This window comes from Marmota flaviventris (assembly GCF_047511675.1).
Source record: "Marmota flaviventris isolate mMarFla1 chromosome 5 unlocalized genomic scaffold, mMarFla1.hap1 SUPER_5_unloc_1, whole genome shotgun sequence".
In the NCBI taxonomy this organism is placed as follows: domain Eukaryota; kingdom Metazoa; phylum Chordata; class Mammalia; order Rodentia; family Sciuridae; genus Marmota; species Marmota flaviventris.
Genome location: NW_027287679.1, coordinates 2,501,495 through 2,518,153, shown reverse-complemented (window position 1 = coordinate 2,518,153; position 16,659 = coordinate 2,501,495). Strand labels below are relative to the sequence as shown.

The 16,659-nt window shown below is 41.5% G+C and overlaps 1 long non-coding RNA gene and 1 pseudogene across 1 annotated transcript in view; both read left to right on the top strand.

The window, feature by feature from the left end:
- Positions 1–16,659, top strand: part of LOC139703631 (uncharacterized) — a 325,092-nt gene that overhangs the window by 61,161 nt on the left and 247,272 nt on the right. The window lies entirely within an intron of this gene.
- LOC114081277 (poly(rC)-binding protein 2-like) lies at positions 1,246–2,376 on the top strand (annotated as a pseudogene).

The following is a 16,659-nucleotide window of genomic DNA, read 5'->3' as shown; positions in this document are numbered from 1 at the left end:
CTACTGGGATTACAGGCGTGTGCTACTGTGCCCAGATTACCTAGGATATTTCTTTGCATGTAAATTATCTCTATCCTGGTGCAGTTTAAAATATATATATTTATCCCAGACCAGCAAAGGTAGCAGTCAGGAGCACCTCTGCTGCCCCAGTTTTTTTCCCCTTGTCCTACCCCTCCTTCTCTATCTCCTCCTCTGCCTCTACCCCCTCCTCCTCCTCCTCCTCCTCCTCCTCCTCCTCCTCTGCCTTTACCCCCTCTTCCTATAACTCCTCCTCCTGAACCCCTCCCCCTCTTCCTTCACCCCTCTAACTCCCCCATATTAATTCCTCCATCTGCACCCCTGCTCCTCCCCTCCTCCAATCCCTTCCTCCTTCCAGTTTTTTCTACTCCACCTTCCCTCTTCTTCCTCCATCCTCTCTCCTTCCTGCTATACTCCTCATCCCTTGTTCACAGTCTTTCTCCTTCTCCACCCTTTCTCTACCTCTGTTTCCTTCCTCCTCCTTCCCACTTCCTTCTCCCCCTCTCCACCTCCTCCTCCACACTCTTCCTCCTCTACTTCTCATTCTTACTCCTCCCCCACCACCTCCCCTCCCCTCCTCTACTTCTTACAAGACCTTTCTTCTCCTCTTTCTCCCCTTCACCCTTTTTCTTTTCCTCCTCCACTTTCATTCCTTCACCTTCCTCCTACATTTTCCTCCTCTGCCTCCATGCCAGCCTCCTCTAACCCCTCTTCCTCATTTATGCCTCTAATTCCACCATACTCACTCTTCCACCTGCACCATTTTTTACTCTTCCACCCCTTTCTGCTCCCCTCCTTCACTCCTGTCTTCCTTCTCCTCGCTCCCCCTCCACCCCTTCTCCTCCAACGCTCTTTCCCTCCTCTTCCTTCTCCTCCACCTCCTTTTCCTCTCCCCCTTCCTCCTCCCCCCTTCTCTTTCCTCTACCTGCTTTCTCCGCTGGTTTCTCCTGATCCATCCCCTCCTCCTCCACTCTCTTTCTTCTACCTGCCTTCCTATTCATCCTTTTCTTAATCCAGTTCCTTCCTTCCCCACCCCCTCTTCCTCTTCCACCCCCTTTCTCTTCTGTGCTCCTTTATTCTTCATTCCCAGCTTTCCCCCTTCCTCTTCCTGCCCAATCTCTTTTTTTCCCAGTCAGTGGCACCACACCTGCAGGTTTTGCCTTTCACCCCCCACTAATATCACAGTCTTGAGCACTCAAAGTTCAATTCTCTAGAACTCTGCTCAACATGGACACCAGTGGGATTAAAGGAGGATTCAGTGTCACAGCATTCAGCTACTTATGTGTGGAAAGGAAGATGGCAGTATCTTTCTGAAAGGAGAGTCAGTTAAGAAGATGTGGGAGGAGAGTGCTGCACATATGAATGTTGCAGAGGGAACTGTCCTGAGAGAATGGTCACACTGGCTGGGCCCACTAATGCCGCCTTTAAAATTTGTTATTGACAAACTGGAAGAGGACATCAGCAACTCTCTGAACAACAGCACAGCTGCTAAAAGACCTCAGTCACTCTGAGCCTGGTGGTCCCTACTAGTCAGTGTGTGTCTCCCTCATTGGAAAAGGTGGTTATGGGATGGAGATTCAAGAGAGCACAAGGGCTCAGGCCTAGGTGGCAAGGACATGCTACCCAATGCAGCTGAGTAGGCCTTTGTTATAGCAGGCATTCTGCAATCCATCACTGAATGTGTCAAACAGATGTGCATAGTCATATTGAAGTCCCCAAACATGTTTTTTCATCCCATACTGCCCAAGATGCCACCTTCTGCAGTCTTCTTTGCAGGGACCAGGACAGGTACAGCACAGGCAGTGAGAATGCAAGCTTTTCCCACAGCACCTCATACATGTGCCTCAACCTTGACATAAAGGGACCCCTCTAGAGACCTGTGCCACTCAAGGACAGTCTGCCATTCCCTAACTATCCTTGACCAAGCTGCACAAGTTGGCAATGCAACAGTTTCATTGTCTTATGACCCATGTTCCACCTGATTCAGCAGCATTGAATCCAGCTCTTCAGATGTGAAAGGCCATCCAGCAGGTTTGCATGCACCTGGTCAGGCTACTCATAAACTCAGTGTCCCAAACAACTTAAATGGCTGCAAAATCAGGTGTCAAGGTTCCAAAACAAATGAGATCCATCAGATGTCTGGAGCACAGGTGAATATTGTGAGCCCAGTGGAAGATCTACTGATAACAGCTCACCATCACTGAATCTGCTGCCGGCACTAGCCTGGCTCAGAATCTCATCAAGCTCAGCCTTTCCTCAGAGAGAGGTGGAATGGGGAGCTACTGGAACAATGCAGATTTATCTCTTTTCTCTTTCATCTGCTCACCACCACCCATGATCCATCTGTGTAGTTTCTGAACAGTCAATGATTCCAGGTTTTACATAGTTTGTAAATGTTAAGATTCTACACACTTTATCATCCACTCATGGTTGTTTAATTTTATTTGTTCTAATTAGTTATACATGACAGCAGAATGCATTTCAATTTATTGTACACAAATGGAGCACACATTTTCATTTCCCTGGTTGTACATGAAGTAGAGTCAAAACATTTGTGCAATTATCTATTTAAGGTAATGCTACCCATCTTATTCCACTTTCTTTCCAATCCCCACAGCCTCTCCCCTCCTCTCCCTCCCCTTTGACCAATCTGGGGTCTGAACCCAAGGGCTCTTAACCACTGAGATACATCCTCAGCCATTTTTTTATATTTTATTTAGAGACAAGATCTCCTTGAGTTAATTAGGGCATCTCTAAGTTTCTGAGGCTGGCTTTGAAGCCTTGATACTCTTACCTCACTCAACCTCCTGAGCCTCTGGGATTACAGGCATGAGCCATTGTGTCCCACTTAAATAAATTTTTTAAATGCTCAGTTTAGTATGAATTTAAACACCCATATGTCCCCATCTAAATAGAGGTGAATGGCCCTGGGCTGGCTGCCTTCTCTCATTGCCCTTCCCTACCTCTGCCTGGAGATAAGTTCAGTGCCAATTCTTTCTGTCATTCCTTATAGTTTACCATCAACGAGGAAGCAGAATTTTACTTGGTTTTGTCTTAGTTGAGTTTTCAATACTGAATGTTACCATTAGTGCTCTGCCACTGTGGTGCTGTAACTTGTATTGTAGGGATTCTCTGCCTCAGTTGGCTAGACTCCTAGTGCTGTCTGAGGCTGTGGGTTTTCCAGATCCCTTCTGTGTTCCTGTTTCAGAAACCTCACTTGTTTCCAGTTTAACTTTTTGTTCTTGGTAATTTCATTATTTTTTTTTTAAATTTGGCCCTCAAGTGAGCACACTTCATAAATGTTGTACACATTGGAAAAACATTGTCAGGTTATAGACTATGGATAAATTTAAATTACTAGAAAATTCCAGTGCAATGTCTGGATCAGCTCTGGTTGTCCATATGTGTGTGTTTATGTCTTACACCTGTCTATCCTGGTTTATTTCCATGTCACCATATATTTCTTTTTACTAAATATCATTTGCATGAATTATTTTCTGTGTATTTCAATGTTCTTGGGAAAGTTTTCAGTAATTTTCTCATGATTAATTCATTTGTGAGGTCATTTGTTTTTCCTTTTAATATTCCCTGTATGTGAATTCATTTTCCTTTGTAAAGACTGCAGACATTTATCCTGAGGTAGAGCAGTCTTATTGAACCCTATTGCAGTTTCATGAAGGAGTCTCATTTTTAATATATTTGAGTGTATCCCTTTCTTCTTTTAGAAGTTTTTTTTTTTTTTTTTTTTTTTTTTAATCTTAATCTTCTTATTAAGTAAACACATAGGTCATGGAATGGTCGATTCTGAGAGATAAATCTTTAGGTGTACCCCCCTGGACCCAGGGAATGAGCCCTCCTGGGGTCACATTTCAGCAGTAAGAGTCTTGCTGCCAACTTGGGAATGTGTTTACCTCTACACAAGTAGGTTTTCATTCTGAATTCCTGGTGAAGCAGGCTCCTTACCTGAGCTGGTTCAAATGTTTGCTTTTTATTTCTTTGAGTTTTTTTTATTGCCATGTAATTAGTTTTTTATGCACTTAATATTCATATCTCCTGATTGTATTTTTTATTTTTCTTTATTTTTTTGTTTGTTTGAAAATGAGTTGGCAGAGTAAGGAGGCCTTTCCCATGAAGTCCTGGCCTCTTCCCAAGTGATTTATGCCTGGCTCCCTCCTTCCTAGTCAGGCCTGACCAGGCACACACCTTCTCTGAGGTCAGGGTAGGCTGCCTTGGAACCAAGGCTGTAATTCCTCACATATGCCTGGGACTCTGTGCCCAGAAGAGCTTCCTAGCCAACAGGGCCTGCTGTGGAAAGCCAGGCTCAGCTCTGCATAAGTGGAAATGTCCCCCTGGTGGGGCAGGTCCCCTGCTGGGAGGAAGTCCTGCCTGAAAAGGGCTTTTGCCAATACCTTGTCTTCCTGGCCTATGTATCCAGGAGCATGATACATCTCCTGTCAGGCAGGGCCCCAGAGTGTGCATATTTGGGTTGGGATGAGAGAGGGGTCTTGTGGAGCCCTGGCCAGTCAGCAGGCAGCTGGTGGGAGGGGGTGGCCTTCCACAGTCTCAGAGGCCTGTATCTCTCACCCTGTGGAGTTCAGAATCTGTCTCCAGGACTGTGTCTTCTCTGCTGTGTGAGGCCCAAGTGGCTCTGGCTCACATTTGTCTCCCTGTGTCCTACAGGTGCTATGAGGTTCACAAGAAGGATGTCAGGTCTCCCCAGAAGGTGGAACATGGTGAGTGTGTGGGGCAGGTCTGGTCAGGTGGGAGGTAGGCTTGTGGTGAACCAGCTGTGGCTGGACTCTGGCCTCCCACTGTCAGCTCCAGAGTCAGCCAAGCCAGATCTGAGTCAGATGCTGCTACAGCTCAGCCCTTGATGCCTTCAGGCCATGGTGTGGGCTGTTCCAGGTTGGGTTTCCCAGTGTTCTAGCTGGTTGGCAGCTATTTTAGTCAGCAGCCATTTTGGCAAAACCCTCTCTGCATAGCTGGACCCTAGCCCTAGGCTCTCAGTGTGAAGTGAAGGCTGCGGGTCTCAAAGGATCCTGTCCCTGTTGTGGGGCCCCTGTGTGACAGATGCTAGTCTGAGGGGTCTGTGTACCTTTTTCTACCCAGGAGTCACCTTGCTTTTCCCAAACTAGCCCATGTCTGGGCAGTCAGTGGATCCTTAAAATTTTTGTCTGTCCTCACATTTCCAGACTTCACCTCCCCATCCAGTGCACAGTATTATCATTTTTTTGCTCCTCACAATGCATTCAAGTGGGCACAGCATCAAAGATTTGTTTTCTGTTTGTGAATTTGCTATGTGATAAAACCAGAGAACAGCCACCTGGAATGCCACTGGTAAAATACTTTGTGCCTTTCTTTGTTTGTCTTCCCCAGGCACAGATAATGTAATAACTTTGGTTTTAAATTCTGTTTCTCTCTTCCCAGGGTCCTGTGTCCTCTGCCATTTCCCTGTCCTTTCCTGGGCTGCCAAAGTGTGTCTAGAGCTGCCCTGTTTCCTGCAGAGTGCAAACAATTTTAGGCCCTGGGGCAGCTCTTCTTAGAGGACAGCCTGATGTGAGGGGCATAGAATCTCAAGAGATCCGCTGGAGGTCCTGGGCCTGAGGAATATTTTTAAATAGGCCTCATCTAGACAACTCCCTTCTTGAAACATTATCTCCCCAAGCCCTTTCCCCATTTCTTGGAGCCAGGTGGATAGGCAGCCTCTAGATGCTGGTGTTGAGGGGTCAGTTTAGATCTGATACCTTCCCCTGGCATTCCGTCACAGTTGTGCAAGAGGAAAAAAAAATCTCCCAGAGCATAAGAAGCACCCAGTTCAGTGAAGTACTCTTCAATCCTGAAAAGACTGGAGTCATGGTCCAGGTCTCCTGAGAGGGTGATCATGGAATATTTTATTGAGCAAGACCAATTGGAAAGATGTCCAGCTGGCTGGGATATTCTCTGCCCTTTCAGCAGAAAAATCTGTGTTCCCTCAGCACTAATCTTTTTTGTGTTTCTCACTTTGAAATTATGTGCTCACTTACTAGAGACCCAGGTTTTCCTAAAATGTGAAATGTATGTATTCAGAACTGAGCCAAGCAAAATATTCTGAAGAGGTAAAAAAATTTCAAGATAATACCTAGTTTTTTTTTCTATTTGATACAAATTTTTATTTACCTTTCTGCTTTCTCTGAGCCTATGTACAAAATTTCTGAGACCTCACTCTTTTTTACAATTGAATCTCAAATGGAATTATAGGTTCTAGTCTCAAGAATGCTTCTAGAGAAAAGAGGTTAAAAAAAAAAAAACTGCTGTTGTTGAATAAAGTGATTACATATCCAAAAAAGTTATGGTAGGTAAATTTGAACTACAAGGATTCATAAGAATATTAGTTCCTTCATACAGTGAAGAACTCCTGACACTTGGTAAATCTGTTTTTATTCCTGCTTTATGAATTTGAAAGATTAACAATAAATTGTATTGGGAAAATATGGCAATTGCCTGAAATATGATTTTTTTACAAATTGATTCAATATCATGTAAGTTGTTATTAAATAACATCTCTGTTGTCTGAACAGAACAGGTTTTTATGAAATTCATGAGCATCTTTCATGATCTCATCTAATTCCAGTTACCCCCCAGATACCCCCTCCTAATATCATCCCACTGGGAGTTCACCTTGTACCTTGTAAATTGTGGGGTTTACATGTCCCTTCAGTCTATAATTCTATTTGATGATGTTCTCTATAAGCTGCTGGATTCCTGGACATTTTGTCCACACTTAGATATCTGTCTACTCTTTCCAATTGTATTTGTAGTTTTCTGAATTTTCTCAGCAAAGCAATACTCATGTAATTTCACAGAATTTAAGAAAAAAAGCTAGAGAAACAATAGAGCTGCTTCTCCACAATTTGATCAAAGTGCATGCAATTCATTTCTCCTTTTCTCATGGTTTCTTATTTCCTTTGTACCCAGGGTGCCAAATTCAGCCATCTGTGGTCCAGGCAGTTTCCCTGGCTATGGCTGCCAGAAACTGTTTCCATCACAGCATATCATATAGGCCACACCTCAAGGAATGAATTGGAAATGTTACCTGCTGCCTTTTAGAGGGGATTAAGGATAGTTTTCATTTCCTCTTTAGTTTGGTGCAGAATTTACCTTGACACCACTGGGCCAGGCCTTTCCTCTGATGATGGTCATTATCACTTCCTTAGCCTGTCCATGTTGTGTGTTCCTCCTTGTGTGTGTGAGTTGTGGTAGATTGTTTGTCTCCAAGAGTTGGTCCAGTTCATCTGAGTTCACAAATTGTGGCCACATGGTTCTTAATAATATTCCTTTATGGTTCTTTTGCTGTCTGTAGGATTGATAATGGTGTGTTTCATTTCTACTGAGTAAATTTTTGTCTTTTTTCTTAACTTAGTTGTGTTGTGCCATTACAAGGTTATCCATGATGAACCTGCTTTTGAGTTGATTCTCTATTGATTTCCTCTTCACAGTTTCATTGATGTTTTTAATTATATGCTAGCATCAGATGTAGGTTCTTATTGCTATTCGTTCTTTAGTTCCTGAAGTGGAAGGATGAAGGTTGATTTTAGTTCTTCTTTTGTAATGTAAGCCTTCAGCACCTCTAATTCCCCCTAAGCCCTGCCTGTGCTCTGTTCCACAAAGTTCCCTAAGATGCAGTTTCAGTTCTTTTTCTTTGAAATAGTCAGACTGATCCTGAGACACCTTGACCCATGTGCTGTTTAGAACTTTGGGATTTGACCTGCAGTTATCTGGAGGTCGCCCAGCTGTGTTTCTGTTAATGACGTCTGTGGTAATTCCGATATTCCTGGTGCCCACATTGGAATTTGCTAGCCTTCCACACTAAAGCCTGTTGTGGCTGAATGTGGCTGCTCTTGATGAATTTCCTATGATGTTAAAAAGGTTATGTGCTCTACTGCTCTTGGTTGAAATGCCCTAGACATATACATGACATACCTGTGGTGGGTGTGCTATTGAGCCAGACTGTCATCATGAGTGCTCCATCTGTCACTCACTGTTAGACAATTGCTGCTGTCTCCTCCATCACCAGATTTCACCATGTTTATATGTAGTTGCTTTCCAAAGTATATTTGGAGTCAGTAGCTTAGTTGCTCAATGTACTCAGAGGGTCTCTTAGATTGTATTCAGCCTGAGTTTTGATGGAGTTCCATGAGGAAATAGCTAGAAAGAAAACAGAAGAAACAGCAAGAGCTCAGCTCCTCCAGGGCCTGTGGATAGTGGAGCTGGGGCTGCTGCTTTAACACATGGTCGTACTGTTTAACTCTTTCAGCCTCAGTTCCCTGCAGATCTAAGCCTTTAGGGCAGTGAGTGCTGAGCATGTGGGTCTTGGTCCTCTTTGAAGCATTTCTCTTGGCCTGTGTGGGTTTCCTCAGTTCCTTGGTACACCAGGGTGCTAGTGAAGTCCCCTTTTTTGTCCCCCCCCCCCCATAGTAGGGATTGAACCCAGGGGCTCTCCACCATTGAGCTACATCCCTAGGTCTTTTTATTTATTATTATTATTTTTTTTTTATTTTTATTTTTTTTTTTTTTTTTAATTTTGAGGCAGGTTCTCACCATATATCCTAGGGTAGAAGTATGATCCTCCCACCTCAGCCTCCTAACTTCCTGGGACTTGAGCCATTCACTACTGTGCCCACCTGAATTCTCCATTTCTCTTCTTTTTCTTTTTTGATACCAGGGATTGAACCTGGTTTTGCTTAACCACTAAGCCATATCCCCAGCTCTTTTTTATTGTTTTAGAGACAGGTTTTTGCTAAGTTGCTTAGAGCCTAGCTAAGTTCTAAAACTGGCTTTGAAATTGTGATTCTCCTACATCAGCCTCCCAAATCACTGAGATTGGAGCCATGTGCCCCCATGCATGGCCTGAATACTCTAATTTCTGAGGTTAGTTTTTATTATACCTTTTTCTCTCATACTTCACATTGTGATTTTTTGTATAAACCTGCAGCCAGATGTAGGATTTTTTTTTTTTCCTTATAACATGTTTAAGCCATTCCCACAAATATTCTACACCAGGTGTTTTCTGATTAGGCAAAGCTGTGAGAGGCTGTTTTCAGACCTCAGATCACACTAGGTCCACCATGATTTGCAAATGCAGTAATTCACAGGTGAGTCCTTCCCTGTTTCTTCTGGAGTCTGTGACCAGGGCTCCACATCAGGCACTCAGTGTTTCAGCCAGCTTTTTTGCCACTGTGAATAAACGACCCAACCAGAACAATTGTAGAGGAGGAAAAGTTTATTTGAGGACCATGGTTTCAGAGGTCTTGGTGCACAGGAGGCTGGCTCCATTTCTCAGAGCTCAAGGTGAGGCAGAATCTCATGGGGGGAGAGTGTGGCAGAGCAAAGCAGCTCACATGGTGATCAGGAAGCAGAGAGAGAGGTTTCCACTCACCAGATATAATATATCCCCCCATAGCCACGTCCCCAATGAACCCCTTTCTCCAGCCACACCCCAGCTACCATCCAGTTAATCCCATCAGGGACTAATTCGCCAATTAGGTTAAGGTATAACACAATTTCTCCTCCAAACCTTCTTGCATTGTCTCACACTTGAGCTTTAAAGGACACCTCACATCCAAGCAATAACACTCAAGCTGCTTTCATGTATGTATGTATGTGTGTGTGTGTGTGTGTGTGTGTGTGTGTGTGTGTGTATATATATATATATATATATATATATATATATATATATATATAATGTATTAAGCATATATATTATATATTTTTGTTCTTTTTTATTCTTCTCTATTTGTTTCTGGTGTTCAATTATAAGTGAACTTTTCTCTTAATTGCATTTCAGTATTTCATTTCATATATATTGAAATTGATTTTTGATTATTAATTGATCTTTTATTGAATTTTGTGTATTACTTTTTCACCGTTGCCCTTGGGAACACATCTTCCTATTGCTTGCTTCCAGGTTCTGAAAATCATTTGTCCTGTTGCTATAAATTTAATAGTACAGCATTTCATGTGGTCCTACATTGTGAACCAATTTTGGTTGTCTCAACTTTGAAAAATGGCTTAAGGTCCAGGAGCCACCGCTATGACACATGAGATGTGGTTGATCACTTCAGCCTTTGAAAGTGTAGCAGTCATGGCCCTGTGAGGAGGTTTGTGTGAGGCCTCTGTGTATGTGTGGGTGTACTGGAGCCCCACAACTTCTCAGGTTCTGATCTCCCCCTATGAGCAGGCTTTCTGGTAGGAGCAGCAGTGAAGAAACACTATTAAATGTCCCTGTTCTTTTGCAGTAGAGAGTCTAGGGAGCAGGAAGCCAGAAATAGGTCAAATGCACACTGTGTGAGGTGGTCGCTGTGGATGATGGGGAGAGGTGGTGATGGGTGCAGAGCCTTCGCTGTCTCCCCCCATCTTGGGGCCTGTGGATGCTGTCTCTGAGGGTGACTCTGAGTCTGAGTTGCCTGCACCCACCTCTATCTGCTTGGTGAAGTCCTTGATTTTGTCCCACTGTCTGGGGCAATATGACTTGGCTGAAGTCTGGAACACAGGGATTTTCTTCCTGTTTTCCCTGGTAGCACTCCTCTTGCTGTGTTGTCTGGAAGTGGTGACAACAGGCATCCTTGACTTGGTTTTGTTGTCATAGGGACAGCCTTTTTTCCTTCAGCCTCAATTATCATGTTAGGCTCATGTATTATAGACCTATGGCCCATTAGGGATTTTCATTCTCTCCAGGTATGTGCATGTTTGTGTTGTGCTGATGGCTTGAACTTTGTCAACTGCTTTTTTTTCATTCTTTCCATGTGTTTTCACCTTTCCAGATGCTCAATGAGCAGGTGTTTTCTACAGTTCCTTGGGGGCCACTTCACTCTGATTGTGACCTACAAAGGACAACATTTTCATTTTTAGTGTTGATTCACATTTAAGTTGCACATGTTGATGAGGAGCAGTGAGCTAGTTGCACACCTGTTCCAGTGTGTCATGATCAGATCAGGGCATTAGCTCTTCCATCTGTTAACATTTATCATTTCTTGGTGTCTGTAGACTGCTCTCAGCTTCATTATTAAATACACAGGGACATGCTGTGCACCCTGTCACCTCCTGTGCTGGAGGGCAGTACTGCTGGCCACTCCTGAGTGTATTCTGGTACTTGATTCCCAGCCTCCTCCCTCAGGCCCACCCTGTCCTCCCTCCCCTCTCTTTCTCCCTTTGGTGACTACTCTTGTACTTTCTGTGAAATCAACTTTGAATTCACCCTGTGAATAAGACCAGACAGTATGTCTTTCAGTGCCTGCCTTATTTCACTCAGCAGGGTGTCTATCAAAATAGTTTCTAGTTGTCTTCTGTATTTCAATAGTGTCTGTCATGACACTTTTTTCATGATGAATTTTAGTAATTTGAGATTTCTCTCTCTTCTTCATTAGGGTGACTAATGATGTATAAATTTTATTTGTTTTTTTTTCATAAAACGAGTTTTGTCAATTATTTGAATTGTTTCTTTTGTTTCAATTTTATTGATTTCCACCCTGATTTTAATTATTTCCTGTCTTCTACATTGGTATTTGTTCTTTTTCTAGGGCTTTGGGTTGTAATATCAGGTGGTTTATTTGTTGACTTTTTATTCTTATAATGAATGAGCTTAATGCTATGAACTTTCCTCTTCATATTCCCTTCATAGCATCCCAGACATTTATATATTTTGTATTGGAGTCCTCACTTACCTGTTAGATTTTTTTTTTATCTTCTCCCTGATGTCTTCCATTATCCATGTGTCATTCAATAATATATTATTTAATCTCCAGGTATTAGAGTAGCTTCTATTTTTCATTTTATCATTGATTTCTAATTTTACTTCATTTTGTTCAGATAGAATGCAGGATAGTATCTCTAGTTTTTGTATTTGCTAAGACTTGCTTTGTGGCATAACATATAGTCTGTTTGAAGAAGGATCCATGTGCTGCTGAAAAGAAAGTGTATTTGCTCATTGATGGATGGAGTATTCTATATATGTCTGTTAAGTCCAAATGATTGATTATTTTGTTGAGTTCTATAGTGTCTTTATTTGGTTTTAGTTTGGAAGATCTGTCCAGTGGTGAGAGAGGTTTGTTAAAGTCACCCAGTACTATTGTGTTGTGGTCTATTTAATTTTAGTTGAGAAGGCTTTATTTGATATACATAGATATCCAATTGTTTGTGGCATATATTTGAATGTTATGTCTTATTGGTGTATAAATTCCTTAAGCAACATGAAATATCCTTCTTTATCCCTTTTCACTAGCTTTGGTGTGAGGTCCACTTTATCTGATATGAGGACCTACTGTTTACATGGTCCATGTGAGTGATATGTTTTTTCCTAACTTTTCACCTTCAGTTTGTGGATGTCTTTTCCTATGAGATGAGTTTCTTGAAGGCGGCATATTGTTGGGACTTTTTTAAAAAAAATATAATCTGTCAGTCTATGTCTTTTAATTGATGAGTTTAGGCCATTCGCATTCAGGGTTATTATTTGAAATATAAATTGTATTCCTGGATATTTTGGTTTATTTTTGGTTTTTACCTTGACTTGGTTTCTCCTTTGATTGGCCTTTCCTTTAGTGTAGTTTCTCCTTTTGCTGATGTTTATTGTTTTTGTTTTTTTTTATCTCCTCCTCCTAAGATATTTTGCCAAGAATGCTCTATAGTTTGGGCTTTCCACTACAAATTCTTTTAACTTTTATTTATTATGAAAGGTTTTAATTTCATTCTCAAATCTGAAGCTTAAATTTTGCTGGATGTAAGATTATTTGTTGGCATTCATTTTCTTGCAGAGCTTGCTATATATAGTTCCAGGATCTCCTGGCTTTGAGGGTCTGGTTTGAAAAATCTGCCGAGATTCAAATTTCTCTCCCCTTATATATAATCTGATTCTTCTCTCTGTGGCCTTGAAGATTCTATCCTAAATCTTAATGCTAGATATTCTCATTATTATTTGCCTTGGTGTAAATCTGTTAAATTTTGTATATTTGGTGTTCGGTAAGCCTCTTCTATTTGATTTTCCAATTCTTTCTTCATATGTGGAAAATTTTCTGATATTACTTAATTGAACGTGATTGTACATTTCTTTGGTTTTAATCTTTGGGCTTTCCTCTATCTCAAAAAATCTTAGATTTGGTCTTTTGATGCTATCCCATAATTCTTGGATTTCCTACCATCTTCTCTGTGTGGTTAACTTTATTTTCAAGATTGTATATTTTGTGTTCATTATCTGATGTTCTGTCTTCCAAGTGATCTAGTCTGTTGGTGATACTTTCTATTGAGTTTTTTATTTGGTTTATTTTTTCCTTCATTTCAAGGATTTCTGATTTTATTTTGTTTTGTTTTGTTTTCAAAATCTCTGTCTCCTTCTTGAAGTAATCCTTTGCTACCTATATTTTCTCTCTTATCTCTTTGATTCAGTGATCATTTTTTTTTGCCTGTAGTTGCTCTCTTATATCATTCTTTAATTCACAGATCATTTTAATTATGTACATTCTGAACTTCTTCTCTGACATTTCATCAATTTTGCTGTTAATTGATTCTATTATTGTAGTATTTTGGTTTGTTTGGGGCACTTTCTTTCTTTGATTTTCTGTTGTAAATATGTCTTCCTTTCCTACAATGCAGATCTGATGTATTTCATATTGCACCCTATAATCTTGTAGTGTCCCTGAAGATTATCTCTACCTCACCTTGGTGTTAGGCTTGTGTCCCAAGATGGATACTACCACAAGTAAATGTGGTGGTGGCAGTAGCAGAGGTAACTCAGTATAGCAGTAGGGGTGTCCCAAGATGGATTCAACCACTTACAGAAATGCAGCTAAAAGGGCTGGCCTTACAATAGCTTTGGGATGTCTGTTCTGAGATGCAGCACTTGGCCTGCTGTGCTGCAGTAGGCAGCTGGTACAGGTCCTGTTTCTTGTCCAAAGGTGGAGGGTACTACATGGGGAAGGCTATAGCAATTACTGCAGTGTTCCAAGATGGAGGCAAGCTGGGGGAGCAATGTGTTGGTAAATGGAGAGACCCAGCATGGTCCTCTGCTCTGTGCAGAGGTGGACCTGGGTCTGGGTTCTCACACATGTCAGCAGGGATGGTACTATAATTGGCCTGGTCCTGGGCTCCCCATTGGTGGCTGGGGCAGTCCTACGCCTGGACCCAGGCTCTGTCATAGGTCAGCAGGTTGGCGGGCATATTCTGGGCCTGACCTGGACCTAGGTTTCTGGGTGGTAGGGTCAGTTCTATGTAAGGGTTATGGGGTCTCTGATAGCTTCATGACTTTGGCATGCTTAGTGGCTAGGAAGTTTCTGTACAAAGGCCCAGAATACCTGTCTGCTCGGAAAACTTCTGCGCAAAGATATGAAATGCCTGGCTACTGTAGCAATGCCCTGCATGAGGAGGCTCTGTATCAGAGTTTTATCAGCCTTGACCTTGATCTCAGGCCCACAGCTCTTGGAAATAAAGAAACTCCCTTGTAAAACAAACAAACAAACAAACAAAAAATAACAGGAAAGAAAAGAAAAGAAACTCCCTTGTTAGACAACCACAATGTTTTACCAAGCTCCGTTGTGCCTGAACCTCTCTACATAACAGTAATTTTAAACAATCAACTTTCTTGAGAGCTTCACAGAGCTCCTAGCAACTATAGTGTGTAACTAAGGAAGAAGCTGCATAATGTTGCTAAATCTGTAACCTGCCTAATGACGCAGTGCACAATAATGTACTACTGATGCCAGGGACCTAATGTAACATGTTGATATAAATAAAGCTGGCAGCTTGGCCATTTGATCATCCTGCCTCTGTACTTTGCTTCTGTCTTCTTTTGATTTCTTACAGTTGTAGGCCTGGGGTTGGGCTCTGGCTTTCATTGCTGGTCTTCCAATCATTTCTTTCATATGTGGAAGTTAGAGCAAAATAAAGAAATTAAGATGGTAGAGGATCAAATATAAAATGTAGGGAAAGTGATTGGAGTAGGAGGAGATTGGAAAGGGGAGGATACAGAATGCATTTAATAAAACCATGTTACATGAATATGTAAACGCATCATGTGGAATTTCATCTTTATGCATATGCAGAAAGTACCAGTAAAAAACAAGTAAGTAAAAGAGCCAAAGGAAATCGGTAGAGCAGAGGAGGGAGGTGAGGTGGGGAGGGAGGAAATGGGGACTGAAACAAAATTACTTGCATGTGTGATTTTGTCAAAATGAAACCAACTGATATGTATAATTATAGTTCTCTAAATAATAATAATAATAATAATAATAATAATAATAATAATAATAATAATAATAATAATCCCAAATTGCTGAGGGCCTGGACAAGCTGCCCAGGATGACTTACTTTCCTGTCTGGCTTTGTTACACACAGGGGGACTACTCCATGCACTTTTCAAATCTAACCACACGGTGGCAGTAGAAAACCACCAGCGCCATCCAATTCAGAGCCATTCCTCTGGCAGGACCATCCACAGACCAGGTAAGTTCTGGTCTCTCTTTCCTCTTACCTTGGGTAGATGGGTGTGTTCCAGTATGTCATCTAACAACTCCTTTTTTGCACTGGTATACCTGCGTGGTATACTATGTACCTTTGCACTTACAGGGCTGGAAATTGGTGTGGTTTCCCTGCTTAAATACACTCACCATTGGGCAGCTGGGCCTGTTGGTGGTGATCCAGAATTAGACTTTTTGAAAGAATCCAGCAACCATCTAAAGGTAGCAGATGTGTGCTCACACTGCTGGCAATAGTCTTAGTGGTGTTCTTGCAAAGGAAATAATAATAATCTGCCTTTGTGTTGGCCTGTGGCAAAGCAGCACGTCATGGCAAGAGTGCATGGGAAATGAGACTGCCTACCTGGTGGCCAGCATGTGATGGAGGAGGGGATGGACCTGTCACACACTCCACATTGGGGCACACCCCGGGGGCCTGAGGACCTCTCTGGTCCCACCTCTAAAGGTACCACCACCATGCGCCACATAGTTCCAGGCTGGCAACAAAAGTTCTACACGTGGGCTTTAGGGACACTGGGATGAACCCCAGCACCTAACTCCTGGGTGGGCCCTTGTCCCTATCTATAATGAGTGGCTAGTATTTTACTGAGACAGCTTGGAAGATATTAGGCAGAAAAGCTTACTTGATAATTTCTCCAAACAGATTTTATAAGATATGCATGTATTTTTGCATATTATTTATCATTTTTTGTTTTTGTTTTTGTTTTTATTTTATAGAATTGTTGAAAAATGAAGAGGTGAGTGGTGTTTGTTTTCATTTTGGTGACAAATGTCATAGAAAAATATATTTGATCTACTAAAAATTATGTTCTTGATTGATTTCCATAGAATAAACTATTAATATTCTAAACTAGTCTATATATAATTACTAATCAGTTAAAATTCATATTTGTCCTTGGGGGCCTGAGCTGTGCATACATTGTATATTTAGTATAATCAATTATACACTGTACAACTTTTTCCTTTTTAAATTAGTTATAGTGAGACACATTTGTTCTGACTTTTATCAGGTTTGCAAATGTGTTTTTATTTTCAAAATTCTTATTAATTTTAATATGTTTTTTGTTTTATTTTCATGAGTGAATGTCAATTCTGTATATGAGTTTTTGTTCTACCATTTCTTCTGTTTATAAACTAACTCTAT